The sequence below is a fragment of the Hordeum vulgare genome, unplaced genomic scaffold (genome assembly GCF_904849725.1).
Source record: "Hordeum vulgare subsp. vulgare unplaced genomic scaffold, MorexV3_pseudomolecules_assembly, whole genome shotgun sequence".
NCBI classification, from domain to species: Eukaryota; Viridiplantae; Streptophyta; class Magnoliopsida; order Poales; family Poaceae; genus Hordeum; species Hordeum vulgare.
This window is the reverse complement of record NW_025422493.1, coordinates 92,501-105,000: the sequence shown is the minus strand read 5'-3', so window position 1 is coordinate 105,000 and position 12,500 is coordinate 92,501. Positions and strand designations below refer to the sequence as shown.

Here is a 12,500-nt window from a genome sequence, read left to right as displayed (position 1 = left end):
TGGGAAAAGTCACAGAGGTCGTGGCGGTGCTCGTGTTGTCGGGGTAGAGAGGGAGCGGTGTAATTCTTGTGTTAAACTCGTCTCCATTCTCGAGGCAAATGTGGCAATGGACACGGGAGGGGCAAGCTAAAACATATCACAAACGTCAAAAATAAGAAAACTAGTAAACGTCAAAAATAAGAAAACGAGGTCATATAGATCACGGTCCCGTGTCATCCTTGTCATGTGGCGCAAAAATATATTTAAAAAGGGGAATGCAACACGAGGACTTCCCAGGAGGTCACCCATCCTAGTACTACTCTCGCCCAAGCACGCTTAACTTCGGAGTTCTGATGGGATCCGGTGCTTTAGTGCTGGTATGATCGCATCCGACATGCAACTATCTATTTGTTCCTTATGCTTGCCCCTACTACTACTGCTACTACTACTACTACTACTACTAGTCGTTGGGTGTCATGCGCGGTGGGAAAAGTCAAAGAGGTCGTGGCGGTGCTCGTGTTGTCGGGGTAGAGAGGGAGCGGTGAAATTCTTGTGTTAAACTCGTCTCCGTTGTCGAGGCAAATGTGGCAATGGACACGGGAGGGGCAAGCTAAAACATATCACAAACGTCAAAAAAAAGAAAACTAGTAAACGTCAAAAATAAGAAAACGAGGTCATATAGATCACAGTTGTCGAGACAAATGTGGCAATGGACACGGGAGGGGCAAGCTAAAACATATCACAAACGTCAAAAATAAGAAAACGAGGTCATATAGATCACGGTCCCGCGTCATCCTTGTCACGTGGCGCAAAAATATATTTAAAAAGGGGAATGCAACACGAGGATTCCCAGGAGGTCACCCATCCTAGTACTACTCTCGCCCAAGCACGCTTAACTTCGGAGTTCTGATGGGATCCGGTGCTTTAGTGCTGGTATGATCGCATCCGACATGCAACTATCTATTTGTTCCTTATGCTTGCCCCTAATACTACTACTACTAGTACTACTACTACTACTACTAGTACTACTACTACTACTACTAGTACTAATACTACTACTACTATTACTACTACTACTACTACTAGTCGTTGGGTGTCATGCGCGGTGGGAAAAGTCACAGAGGTCGTGGCGGTGCTCATGTTGTCGGGGTAGAGAGGGAGCGGTGTAATTCTTGTGTTAAACTCGTCTCCGTTCTCGAGGCAAATGTGGCAATGGACACGGGAGGGGCAAGCTAAAACATATCACAAACGTCAAAAATAAGAAAACTAGTAAACGTCAAAAATAAGAAAACGAGGTCATATAGATCATGGTCCCGTGTCATCCTTGTCATGTGGCGCAAAAATATATTTAAAAAGGGGAATGCAACACAAGGACTTCCCAGGAGGTCACCCATCCTAGTACTACTCTCGCCCAAGCACGCTTAACTTCGGAGTTCTGATGGGATCCGGTGCTTTAGTGCTGGTATGATCGCATCCGACATGCAACTATCTATTTGTTCCTTATGCTTGCCCCTACTACTACTGCTACTACTACTACTACTACTACTAGTCGTTGGGTGTCATGCGCGGTGGGAAAAGTCAAAGAGGTCGTGGCGGTGCTCGTGTTGTCGGGGTAGAGAGGGAGCGGTGAAATTCTTGTGTTAAACTCGTCTCCGTTGTCGAGGCAAATGTGGCAATGGACACGGGAGGGGCAAGCTAAAACATATCACAAACGTCAAAAATAAGAAAACTAGTAAACGTCAAAAATAAGAAAACGAGGTCATATAGATCACGGTCCCGTGTCATCCTTGTCATGTGGCGCAAAAATATATTTAAAAAGGGGAATGCAACACGAGGACTTCCCAGGAGGTCACCCATCCTAGTACTACTCACGCCCAAGCACGCTTAACTTCGGAGTTCTGATGGGATCCGGTGCTTTAGTGCTGGTATGATCGCATCCGACATGCAACTATCTATTTGTTCCTTATGCTTGCCCCTACTACTACTGCTACTACTACTACTACTACTACTAGTCGTTGGGTGTCATGCGCGGTGGGAAAAGTCAAAGAGGTCGTGGCGGTGCTCGTGTTGTCGGGGTAGAGAGGGAGCGGTGAAATTCTTGTGTTAAACTCGTCTCCGTTGTCGAGGCAAATGTGGCAATGGACACGGGAGGGGCAAGCTAAAACATATCACAAACGTCAAAAATAAGAAAACTAGTAAACGTCAAAAATAAGAAAACGAGGTCATATAGATCACGGTCCCGCGTCATCCTTGTTACGTGGCGCAAAAATATATTTAAAAAGGGGAATGCAACACGAGGACTTCCCAGGAGGTCACCCATCCTAGTACTACTCTCGCCCAAGCACGCTTAACTTCGGAGTTCTGATGGGATCCGGTGCTTTAGTGCTGCTATGATCGCATCCGACATGCAACTATCTATTTGTTCCTTATGCTTGCCCCTACTACTACTACTACTAGTACTACTACTACTACTACTATTACTACTACTACTACTACTACTAGTACTACTACTACTACTACTATTACTACTACTACTACTACTACTACTACTACTACTACTACTACTACTACTACTACTACTAGTCGTTGGGTGTCATGCGCGGTGGGAAAAGTCACAGAGGTCGTGGCGGTGCTCTTGTTGTCGGGGTAGAGAGGGAGCGGTGAAATTCTTGTGTTAAACTCGTCTCCGTTCTCGAGGCAAATGTGGCAATGGACACGGGAGGGGCAAGCTAAAACATATCACAAACGTCAAAAATAAGAAAACTAGTAAACGTCAAAAATAAGAAAACGAGGTCATATAGATCACGGTCCCGCGTCATCCTTGTCACGTGGCGCAAAAATATATTTAAAAAGGGGAATGTAACACGAGGACTTCCCAAGAGGTCACCTATCCTAGTACTACTCTCACCCAAGCACGCTTAACTTCAGAGTTCTGATGGGATCCGGCGCTTTAGTGCTGGTATGATCGCATCCGACATGCAACTATCTATTTGTTCCTTATGCTTGCCCCTGCTACTACTACTACTACTACTACTAGTACTACTACTACTACTACTACTAGTAGTCGTTGGGTGTCATGCGCGGTGGGAAAAGTCACACAGGTCGTGGCGGTGCTCGTGTTGTCGGGGTAGAGAGGGAGCGGTGAAATTCTTGTGTTAAACTCGTCTCCGTTGTCGAGGCAAATGTGGCAATGGACACGGGAGGGGCAAGCTAAAACATATCACAAACGTCAAAAATAAGAAAACTAGTAAACGTCAAAAATAAGAAAACGAGGTCATATAGATCACGGTCCCGCGTCATCCTTGTCACGTGGCGCAAAAATATATTTAAAAAGGGAAATGCAACACGAGGACTTCCCAGGAGGTCACCCATCCTAGTACTACTCTCGCCCAAGCACGCTTAACTTCGGAGTTCTGATGGGATCCGGTGCTTTAGTGCTGGTATGATCGCATCCGACATGCAACTATCTATTTGTTCCTTATGCTTGCCCCTACTACTACTGCTACTACTGCTACTACTTCTACTACTACTACTACTACTAGTCGTTGGGTGTCATGCGCGGTGGGAAAAGTCAGAGAGGTCGTGGCGGTGCTCGTGTTGTCGGGGTAGAGAGGGAGCGGTGAAATTCTTGTGTTAAACTCGTCTCCGTTGTCGAGGCAAATGTGGCAATGGACACGGGAGGGGCAAGCTAAAACATATCACAAACGTCAAAAATAAGAAAACTAGTAAACGTCAAAAATAAGAAAACGAGGTCATATAGATCACGGTCCCGCGTCATCCTTGTCACGTGGCGCAAAAATATATTTAAAAAGGGGAATGCAACACGAGGACTTCCGAGGAGGTCACCCATCCTAGAACTACTGTCGCCCAAGCACGCTTAACTTCGGAGTTCTGATGGGATCCGCTGCTTTAGTGCTGGTATGATCGCATCCGACATGCAACTATCTATTTGTTCCTTATGCTTGCCCCTACTACTACTACTACTACTGCTACTAGTCGTTGGGTGTCATGCGCGGTGGGAAAAGTCAAAGAGGTCGTGGCGGTGCTCGTGTTGTCGGGGTAGAGAGGGAGCGGTGAAATTCTTGTGTTAAACTCGTCTCCGTTGTCGAGGCAAATGTGGCAATGGACACGGGAGGGGCAAGCTAAAACATATCACAAACGTCAAAAATAAGAAAACTAGTAACCGTCAAAAATAAGAAAACGAGGTCATATAGATCACGGTCCCGTGTCATCCTTGTCACGTGGCGCAAAAATATATTTAAAAAGGGGAATGCAACACGAGGACTTCCCAGGAGGTCACCCATCCTAGTACTACTCTCGCCCAAGCACGCTTAACTTCGAAGTTCTGATGGGATCCGGTGCTTTAGTGCTGGTATGATCGCATCCGACATGCAACTATCTATTTGTTCCTTATGCTTGCCCCTACTACTACTGCTACTACTGCTACTACTACTACTACTACTAGTCGTTGGGTGTCATGCGCGGTGGGAAAAGTCAGAGAGGTCGTGGCGGTGCTCGTGTTGTCGGGGTAGAGAGGGAGCGGTGAAATTCTTGTGTTAAACTCGTCTCCGTTGTCGAGGCAAATGTGGCAATGGACACGGGAGGGGCAAGCTAAAACATATCACAAACGTCAAAAATAAGAAAACTAGTAAACGTCAAAAATAAGAAAACGAGGTCATATAGATCACGGTCCCGCGTCATCCTTGTCACGTGGCGCAAAAATATATTTAAAAAGGGGAATGCAACACGAGGACTTCCCAGGAGGTCAAACATCCTAGTACTACTCTCGCCCAAGCACGCTTAACTTTGGAGTTCTGATGGGATCCGGTGCTTTAGTGCTGGTATGATCGCATCGGACATGCAACTATCTATTTGTTCCTTATGCTTGCCCCTACTACTACTACTACTAGTACTACAACTACTACTACTATTACTACTACTACTACTACTAGTCGTTGGGTGTCATGCGCGGTGGGAAAAGTCACAGAGGTCGTGGCGGTGCTCGTGTTGTCGGGGTAGAGAGGGAGCGGTGAAATTCTTGTGTTAAACTCGTCTCCGTTCTCGAGGCAAATGTGGCAATGGACACGGGAGGGGCAAGCTAAAACATATCACAAACGTCAAAAATAAGAAAACTAGTAAACGTCAAAAATAAGAAAACGAGGTCATATAGATCACGGTCCCGCGTCATCCTGGTCACGTGGCGCAAAAATATATTTAAAAAGGGGAATGCAACACGAGGACTTCCCAGGAGGTCACCCATCCTAGTACTACTCTCGCCCAAGCACGCTTAACTTCGGAGTTCTGATGCGATCCGGTGCTTTAGTGCTGGTATGATCGCATCCGACATGCAACTATCTATTTGTTCCTTATGCTTGCCCCTACTACTACTGCTACTACTACTACTACTACTACTACTACTAGTCGTTGGGTGTCATGCGCGGTGGGAAAAGTCAGAGAGGTCGTGGCGGTGCTCGTGTTGTCGGGGTAGAGAGGGAGCGGCGAAATTCTTGTGTTAAACTCGTCTCCGTTGTCGAGGCAAATGTGGCAATGGACACGGGAGGGGCAAGCTAAAACATATCACAAACGTCAAAAATAAGAAAACTAGTAAACGTCAAAAATAAGAAAACGAGGTCATATAGATCACGGTCCCGCGTCATCCTTGTCACGTGGCGCGAAAATATATTTAAAAAGGGGAATGCAACACGAGGACTTCCTAGGAGGTCACCCATCCTAGTACTACTCTCACCCAAGCACGCTTAACTTCGGAGTTCTGATGGGATCCGATGCTTTAGTGCTGGTATGATCGCATCCGACATGCAACTATCTATTTGTTCCTTATGCTTGCCCCTACTACTACTACTACTAGTACTACTACTACTACTACTAGTACTACTAGTACTACTACTAGTACTACTACTACTACTACTACTACTAGTCGTTGGGTGTCATGCGCGGTGGGAAAAGTCACAGAGGTCGTGGCGGTGCTCGTGTTGTCGGGGTAGAGAGGGAGCGGTGTAATTCTTGTGTTAAACTCGTCTCCGTTCTCGAGGCAAATGTGGCAATGGACACGGGAGGGGCAAGCTAAAACATATCACAAACGTCAAAAATAAGAAAACTAGTAAACGCCAAAAATAAGAAAACGAGGTCATATAGATCACGGTCCCGTGTCATCCTTGTCATGTGGCGCAAAAATATATTTAAAAAGGGGAATGCAACACGAGGACTTCCCAGGAGGTCACCCATCCTAGTACTACTCTCGCCCAAGCACGCTTAACTTCGGAGTTCTGATGGGATCCGGTGCTTTAGTGCTGGTATGATCGCATCCGACATGCAACTATCTATTTGTTCCTTATGCTTGCCCCTACTACTACTGCTACTACTGCTACTACTGCTACTACTACTACTACTACTACTAGTCGTTGGGTGTCATGCGCGGTGGGAAAAGTCAAAGAGGTCGTGGCGGTGCTCGTGTTGTCGGGGTAGACGGTGCTCGTGTTGTCGGGGTAGAGAGGGAGCGGTGAAATTCTTGTGTTAAACTCGTCTCCGTTGTCGAGGCAAATGTGGCAATGGACACGGGAGGGGCAAGCTAAAACATATCACAAACGTCAAAAATAAGAAAACTAGTAAACGTCAAAAATAAGAAAACGAGGTCATATAGATCACGGTCCCGCGTCATCCTTGTCACGTGGCGCAAAAATATATTTAAAAAGGGGAATGCAACACGAGGACTTCCCAGGAGGTCACCCATCCTAGTACTATTCTCGCCCAAGCACGCTTAACTTCGGAGTTCTGATGGGATCCGGTGCTTTAGTGCTGGTATGATCGCATCCGACATGCAACTATCTATTTGTTCCTTATGCTTGCCCCTACTACTACTACTACTACTACTAGTACTACTACTACTACTAGTACTACTACTACTACTAGTACTACTACTACTACTACTAGTCGTTGGGTGTCATGCGCGGTGGGAAAAGTCACAGAGGTCGTGGCGGTGCTCGTGTTGTCGGGGTAGAGAGGGAGCGGTGAAATTCTTGTGTTAAACTCGTCTCCGTTCTCGAGGCAAATGTGGCAATGGACACGGGAGGGGCAAGCTAAAACATATCACAAACGTCAAAAATAAGAAAACTAGTAAACGTCAAAAATAAGAAAACGAGGTCATATAGATCACGGTCCCGTGTCATCCTTGTCACGTGGCGCAAAAATATATTTAAAAAGGGAAATGCAACACGAGGACTTCCCAGGAGGTCACCCATCCTAGTACTACTCTCGCCCAAGCACGCTTAACTTTGGAGTTCTGATGGGATCCGGTGCTTTAGTGCTGGTATGATCGCATCGGACATGCAACTATCTATTTGTTCCTTATGCTTGCCCCTACTACTAGTGCTACTACTGCTACTACTGCTACTCATGCTACTACTACTACTAGTCGTTGGGTGTCATGCGCGGTGGGAAAAGTCAGAGAGGTCGTGGCGGTGCTCGTGTTGTCGGGGTAGAGAGGGAGCGGTGAAATTCTTGTGTTAAACTCGTCTCCGTTGTCGAGGCAAATGTGGCAATGGACACGGGAGGGGCAAGCTAAAACATATCACCAACGTCAAAAATAAGAAAACTAGTAAACGTCAAAAATAAGAAAACGAGGTCATATAGATCACGGTCCCGCGTCATCCTTGTCATGTGGCGCAAAAATATATTTAAAAAGGGGAATGCAACACGAGGACTTCCCAGGAGGTCACCCATCCTAGTACTACTCTCGCCCAAGCACGCTTAACTTCGGAGTTCTGATGGGATCCGGTGCTTTAGTGCTGGTATGATCGCATCCGACATGCTACTATCTATTTGTTCCTTATGCTTGCCCCTACTACTACTACTAGTACTACTACTACTACTACTACTACTACTACTACTACTACTACTACTACTACTACTACTACTACTACTACTACTACTACTAGTCGTTGGGTGTCATGCGTGGTGGGAAAAGTCACAGAGGTCGTGGCGGTGCTCGTGTTGTCGGGGTAGAGAGGGAGCGGTGTAATTCTTGTGTTAAACTCGTCTCCGTTCTCGAGGCAAATGTGGCAATGTACACGGGAGGGGCAAGCTAAAACATATCAGAAACGTCAAAAATAAGAAAACTAGTAAACGTCAAAAATAAGAAAACGAGGTCATATAGATCACGGTCCCGTGTCATCCTTGTCATGTGGCGCAAAAATATATTTAAAAAGGGGAATGCAACACGAGGACTTCCCAGGAGGTCACGCATCCTAGTACTACTCTCGCCCAAGCACGCTTAACTTCGGAGTTCTGATGGGATCCGGTGCTTTAGTGCTGGTATGATCGCATCAGACATGTAACTATCTATTTGTTCCTTATGCTTGCCCCTACTACTACTGCTACTACTCCTGCTACTACTGCTACTACTTCTACTACTACTACTACTACTACTAGTCGTTGGGTGTCATGCGCGGTGGGAAAAGTCAAAGAGGTCGTGGCGGTGCTCGTGTTGTCGGGGTAGAGAGGGAGCGGTGAAATTCTTGTGTTAAACTCGTCTCCGTTGTCGAGGCAAATGTGGCAATGGACACGGGAGGGGCAAGCTAAAGCATATCACAAACGTCAAAAATAAGAAAACTAGTAAACGTCAAAAATAAGAAAACGAGGTCATATAGATCACGGTCCCGCGTCATCCTTGTCACGTGGCGCAAAAATATATTTAAAAAGGGGAATGCAACAAGAGGACTTCCTAGGAGGTCACCCATCCTAGTACTACTCTCGCCCAAGCACGCTTAACTTCGGATTTCTGATGGGATCCGGTGCTTTAGTGCTGGTATGATCGCATCCGACATGCAACTATCTATTTGTTCCTTATGCTTGCCCCTACTACTACTAGTTCTACTACTAGTCGTTGGGTGTCATGCGCGGTGGGAAAAGTCACAGAGGTCCTGGCGGTGCTCGTGTTGTCGGGGTAGAGAGGGAGCGGTGAAATTCTTGTGTTAAACTCGTCTCCGTTCTCGAGGCAAATGTGGCAATGGACACGGGAGGGGAAAGCTAAAACATATCACAAACGTCAAAAATAAGAAAACTAGTAAACGTCAAAAATAAGAAAACGAGGTCATATAGATCACGGTCCCGTGTCATCCTTGTCACGTGGCGCAAAAATATATTTAAAAAGCAAAATGCAACACGAGGACTTCCCAGGAGGTCACCCATCCTAGTACTACTCTCGCCCAAGCACGCTTAACTTCGGAGTTCTGATGGGATCCGGTGCTTTAGTGCTGGTATGATCGCATCCAACATGCAACTATCTATTTGTTCCTTATGCTTGCCCCTACTACTACTGCTACTACTGCTACTACTGCTACTACTACTACTACTACTACTACTAGGCGTTGGGTGTCATGCGCGGTGGGAAAAGTCAGAGAGGTCGTGGCGGTGCTCGTGTTGTCGGGGTAGAGAGGGAGCGGTGAAATTCTTGTGTTAAACTCGTCTCCGTTGTCGAGGCAAATGTGGCAATGGACACGGGAGGGGCAAGCTAAAACATATCACCAACGTCAAAAATAAGAAAACTAGTAAACGTCAAAAATAAGAAAACGAGGTCATATAGATCACGGTCCCGCGTCATCCTTGTCACGTGGCGCAAAAATATATTTAAAAAGGGGAATGGAACACGATGACTTCCCAAAGAGGTCACCCATCCTAGTACTACTCTCGCCCAAGCACGCTTAACTTCGGAGTTCTGATGGGATCCGGTGCTTTAGTGCTGGTATGATCGCATCCGACATGCAACTATCTATTTGTTCCTTATGCTTGCCCCTACTACTACTACTACTAGTACTACTACTACTAGTACTACTACTACTAGTACTACTACTACTACTAGTACTACTACTACTATTACTACTACTACTACTACTACTACTACTACTAGTCGTTGGGGGTCATGCGCGGTGGGAAAAGTCACAGAGGTCGTGGCGGTGCTCGTGTTGTCGGGGTAGAGAGGGAGCGGTGTAATTCTTGTGTTAAACTCGTCTCCGTTCTCGAGGCAAATGTGGCAATGGACACGGGAGGGGCAAGCTAAAACATATCACAAACGTCAAAAATAAGAAAACTAGTAAACGTCAAAAATAAGAAAACGAGGTCATATAGATCACGGTCCCGTGTCATCCTTGTCATGTGGCGCAAAAATATATTTAAAAAGGGGAATGCAACACGAGGACTTCCCAGGAGGTCACCCATCCTAGTACAACTCTCGCCCAAGCACGCTTAACTTTGGAGTTCTGATGGGATCCGGTGCTTTAGTGCTGGTATGATCGCATCCGACATGCTACTATCTATTTGTTCCTTATGCTTGCCCCTACTACTACTGCTACTACTGCTACTACTACTACTACTACTAGTACTAGTCGTTGGGTGTCATGCGCGGTGGGAAAAGTCAAAGAGGTCGTGGCGGTGCTCGTGTTGTCGGGGTAGAGAGGGAGCGGTGAAATTCTTGTGTTAAACTCGTCTCCGTTGTCGAGGCAAATGTGGCAATGGACACGGGAGGGGCAAGCTAAAACATATCACAAACGTCAAAAATAAGAAAATTAGTAAACGTCAAAAATAAGAAAACGAGGTCATATAGATCACGGTCCCGCGTCATCCTTGTCACGTGGCGCAAAAATATATTTAAAAAGGGGAATGCAACACGAGGACTTCCCAGGAGGTCACCCATCCTAGTACTACTCTCGCCCAAGCACGCTTAACTTCGAAGTTCTGATGGGATCCGGTGCTTTAGTGCTGGTATGATCGCATCCGACATGCAACTATCTATTTGTTCCTTATGCTTGCCCCTACTACTAGTACTACTACTACTAGTCGTTGGGTGTCATGCGCGGTGGGAAAAGTCACAGAGGTCGTGGCGGTGCTCGTGTTGTCGGGGTAGAGAGGGAGCGGTGAAATTCTTGTGTTAAACTCGTCTCCGTTCTCGAGGCAAATGTGGCAATGGACACGGGAGGGGCAAGCTAAAACATATCACAAACGTCAAAAATAAGAAAACTAGTAAACGTCAAAAATAAGAAAACGAGGTCATATAGATCACGGTCCCGTGTCATCCTTGTCATGTGGCGCAAAAATATATTTAAAAAGGGAAATGCAACACGAGGACTTCCCAGGAGGTCACCCATCCTAGTACTACTCTCGCCCAAGCACGCTTAACTTCGGAGTTCTGATGGGATCCGGTGCTTTAGTGCTGGTATGATCGCATCCGACATGCAACTATCTATTTGTTCCTTATGCTTGCCCCTACTACTACTGCTACTACTGCTACTACTACTACTACTACTAGTCGTTGGGTGTCATGCGCGGTGGGAAAAGTCAGAGAGGTCATGGCGGTGCTCGTGTTGTCGGGGTAGAGAGGGAGCGGTGAAATTCTTGTGTTAAACTCGTCTCCGTTGTCGAGGCAAATGTGGCAATGGACACGGGAGGGGCAAGCTAAAACATATCACAAACGTCAAAAATAAGAAGACTAGTAAACGTCAAAAATAAGAAAACGAGGTCATATAGATCACGGTCCCGTGTCATCCTTGTCACGTGGCGCAAAAATATATTTAAAAAGGGGAATGCAACACGAGGACTTCCCAGGAGGTCACCCATCCTAGTACTACTCTCGCCCAAGCACGCTTAACTTCGGAGTTCTGATGGGATCCGGTGCTTTAGTGCTGGTATGATCGCATCCGACATGCAACTATCTATTTGTTCCTTATGCTTGCCCCTACTACTACTGCTACTACTGCTACTACTACTACTACTACTACTACTACTACTACTAGTCGTTGGGTGTCATGCGCGGTGGGAAAAGTCAGAGAGGTCATGGCGGTGCTCGTGTTGTCGGGGTAGAGAGGGAGCGGTGAAATTCTTGTGTTAAACTCGTCTCCGTTGTCGAGGCAAATGTGGCAATGGACACGGGAGGGGCAAGCTAAAACATATCACAAACGTCAAAAATAAGAAGACTAGTAAACGTCAAAAATAAGAAAACGAGGTCACATAGATCACGGTCCCGTGTCATCCTTGTCACGTGGCGCAAAAATATATTTAAAAAGGGGAATGCAACACGAGGACTTCCCAGGAGGTCACCCATCCTAGTACTACTCTCGCCCAAGCACGCTTAACTTCGGAGTTCTGATGGGATCCGGTGCTTTAGTGCTGGTATGATCGCATCCGACATGCAACTATCTATTTGTTCCTTATGCTTGCCCCTACTACTACTGCTACTACTGCTACTACTACTACTACTACTACTACTACTAGTCGTTGGGTGTCATGCGCGGTGGGAAAAGTCAGAGAGGTCATGGCGGTGCTCGTGTTGTCGGGGTAGAGAGGGAGCGGTGAAATTCTTGTGTTAAACTCGTCTCCGTTGTCGAGGCAAATGTGGCAATGGACACGGGAGGGGCAAGCTAAAACATATCACAAACGTCAAAAATAAGAAAACTAGTAAACGTCAAAAATAAGAAAACGAGGTCATATAGATCACGGTCCCGCGTCATCCTTAT

At 46.4% G+C, this 12,500-nt stretch overlaps 25 non-coding genes across 25 annotated transcripts; all 25 read right to left on the bottom strand.

Annotated features, from left to right (window-relative positions):
- Window positions 1-251: 251 nt before the first annotated feature.
- On the bottom strand, window positions 252-370 carry LOC123417519. The gene has a single exon (XR_006616955.1). It is a non-coding gene; the product is annotated as a 5S ribosomal RNA (ribosomal RNA).
- Window positions 371-808: 438 nt separating this feature from the next.
- Window positions 809-926, bottom strand: LOC123417782. Its single transcript, XR_006617190.1, has one exon. It is a non-coding gene; the product is annotated as a 5S ribosomal RNA (ribosomal RNA).
- Window positions 927-1,336: 410 nt separating this feature from the next.
- Window positions 1,337-1,455, bottom strand: LOC123417348. The gene has a single exon (XR_006616795.1). It is a non-coding gene; the product is annotated as a 5S ribosomal RNA (ribosomal RNA).
- A 344-nt stretch (window positions 1,456-1,799) lies between these two features.
- LOC123417744 lies at window positions 1,800-1,918 on the bottom strand. Its single transcript, XR_006617162.1, has one exon. It is a non-coding gene; the product is annotated as a 5S ribosomal RNA (ribosomal RNA).
- A 344-nt stretch (window positions 1,919-2,262) lies between these two features.
- On the bottom strand, window positions 2,263-2,381 carry LOC123417472. Its single transcript, XR_006616912.1, has one exon. It is a non-coding gene; the product is annotated as a 5S ribosomal RNA (ribosomal RNA).
- Window positions 2,382-2,833: 452 nt separating this feature from the next.
- Window positions 2,834-2,952, bottom strand: LOC123417729. Its single transcript, XR_006617151.1, has one exon. It is a non-coding gene; the product is annotated as a 5S ribosomal RNA (ribosomal RNA).
- Window positions 2,953-3,314: 362 nt separating this feature from the next.
- Window positions 3,315-3,433, bottom strand: LOC123417355. The gene has a single exon (XR_006616802.1). It is a non-coding gene; the product is annotated as a 5S ribosomal RNA (ribosomal RNA).
- A 359-nt stretch (window positions 3,434-3,792) lies between these two features.
- LOC123417758 lies at window positions 3,793-3,911 on the bottom strand. The gene has a single exon (XR_006617171.1). It is a non-coding gene; the product is annotated as a 5S ribosomal RNA (ribosomal RNA).
- Window positions 3,912-4,246: 335 nt separating this feature from the next.
- On the bottom strand, window positions 4,247-4,365 carry LOC123417404. The gene has a single exon (XR_006616848.1). It is a non-coding gene; the product is annotated as a 5S ribosomal RNA (ribosomal RNA).
- A 350-nt stretch (window positions 4,366-4,715) lies between these two features.
- Window positions 4,716-4,834, bottom strand: LOC123417725. Its single transcript, XR_006617147.1, has one exon. It is a non-coding gene; the product is annotated as a 5S ribosomal RNA (ribosomal RNA).
- A 368-nt stretch (window positions 4,835-5,202) lies between these two features.
- LOC123417423 lies at window positions 5,203-5,321 on the bottom strand. Its single transcript, XR_006616865.1, has one exon. It is a non-coding gene; the product is annotated as a 5S ribosomal RNA (ribosomal RNA).
- Window positions 5,322-5,671: 350 nt separating this feature from the next.
- On the bottom strand, window positions 5,672-5,790 carry LOC123417593. Its single transcript, XR_006617025.1, has one exon. It is a non-coding gene; the product is annotated as a 5S ribosomal RNA (ribosomal RNA).
- Window positions 5,791-6,185: 395 nt separating this feature from the next.
- LOC123417506 lies at window positions 6,186-6,304 on the bottom strand. Its single transcript, XR_006616944.1, has one exon. It is a non-coding gene; the product is annotated as a 5S ribosomal RNA (ribosomal RNA).
- Window positions 6,305-6,690: 386 nt separating this feature from the next.
- Window positions 6,691-6,809, bottom strand: LOC123417781. The gene has a single exon (XR_006617189.1). It is a non-coding gene; the product is annotated as a 5S ribosomal RNA (ribosomal RNA).
- A 389-nt stretch (window positions 6,810-7,198) lies between these two features.
- LOC123417526 lies at window positions 7,199-7,317 on the bottom strand. The gene has a single exon (XR_006616962.1). It is a non-coding gene; the product is annotated as a 5S ribosomal RNA (ribosomal RNA).
- Window positions 7,318-7,679: 362 nt separating this feature from the next.
- LOC123417494 lies at window positions 7,680-7,798 on the bottom strand. Its single transcript, XR_006616933.1, has one exon. It is a non-coding gene; the product is annotated as a 5S ribosomal RNA (ribosomal RNA).
- A 404-nt stretch (window positions 7,799-8,202) lies between these two features.
- Window positions 8,203-8,321, bottom strand: LOC123417591. Its single transcript, XR_006617023.1, has one exon. It is a non-coding gene; the product is annotated as a 5S ribosomal RNA (ribosomal RNA).
- Window positions 8,322-8,695: 374 nt separating this feature from the next.
- On the bottom strand, window positions 8,696-8,814 carry LOC123417695. The gene has a single exon (XR_006617120.1). It is a non-coding gene; the product is annotated as a 5S ribosomal RNA (ribosomal RNA).
- A 332-nt stretch (window positions 8,815-9,146) lies between these two features.
- LOC123417369 lies at window positions 9,147-9,265 on the bottom strand. Its single transcript, XR_006616815.1, has one exon. It is a non-coding gene; the product is annotated as a 5S ribosomal RNA (ribosomal RNA).
- A 365-nt stretch (window positions 9,266-9,630) lies between these two features.
- Window positions 9,631-9,750, bottom strand: LOC123417757. Its single transcript, XR_006617170.1, has one exon. It is a non-coding gene; the product is annotated as a 5S ribosomal RNA (ribosomal RNA).
- Window positions 9,751-10,172: 422 nt separating this feature from the next.
- On the bottom strand, window positions 10,173-10,291 carry LOC123417485. The gene has a single exon (XR_006616924.1). It is a non-coding gene; the product is annotated as a 5S ribosomal RNA (ribosomal RNA).
- Window positions 10,292-10,647: 356 nt separating this feature from the next.
- Window positions 10,648-10,766, bottom strand: LOC123417403. Its single transcript, XR_006616847.1, has one exon. It is a non-coding gene; the product is annotated as a 5S ribosomal RNA (ribosomal RNA).
- A 332-nt stretch (window positions 10,767-11,098) lies between these two features.
- LOC123417354 lies at window positions 11,099-11,217 on the bottom strand. The gene has a single exon (XR_006616801.1). It is a non-coding gene; the product is annotated as a 5S ribosomal RNA (ribosomal RNA).
- Window positions 11,218-11,567: 350 nt separating this feature from the next.
- On the bottom strand, window positions 11,568-11,686 carry LOC123417482. The gene has a single exon (XR_006616922.1). It is a non-coding gene; the product is annotated as a 5S ribosomal RNA (ribosomal RNA).
- Window positions 11,687-12,051: 365 nt separating this feature from the next.
- LOC123417471 lies at window positions 12,052-12,170 on the bottom strand. The gene has a single exon (XR_006616911.1). It is a non-coding gene; the product is annotated as a 5S ribosomal RNA (ribosomal RNA).
- Between the last annotated feature and the right edge of the window lie 330 nt (window positions 12,171-12,500).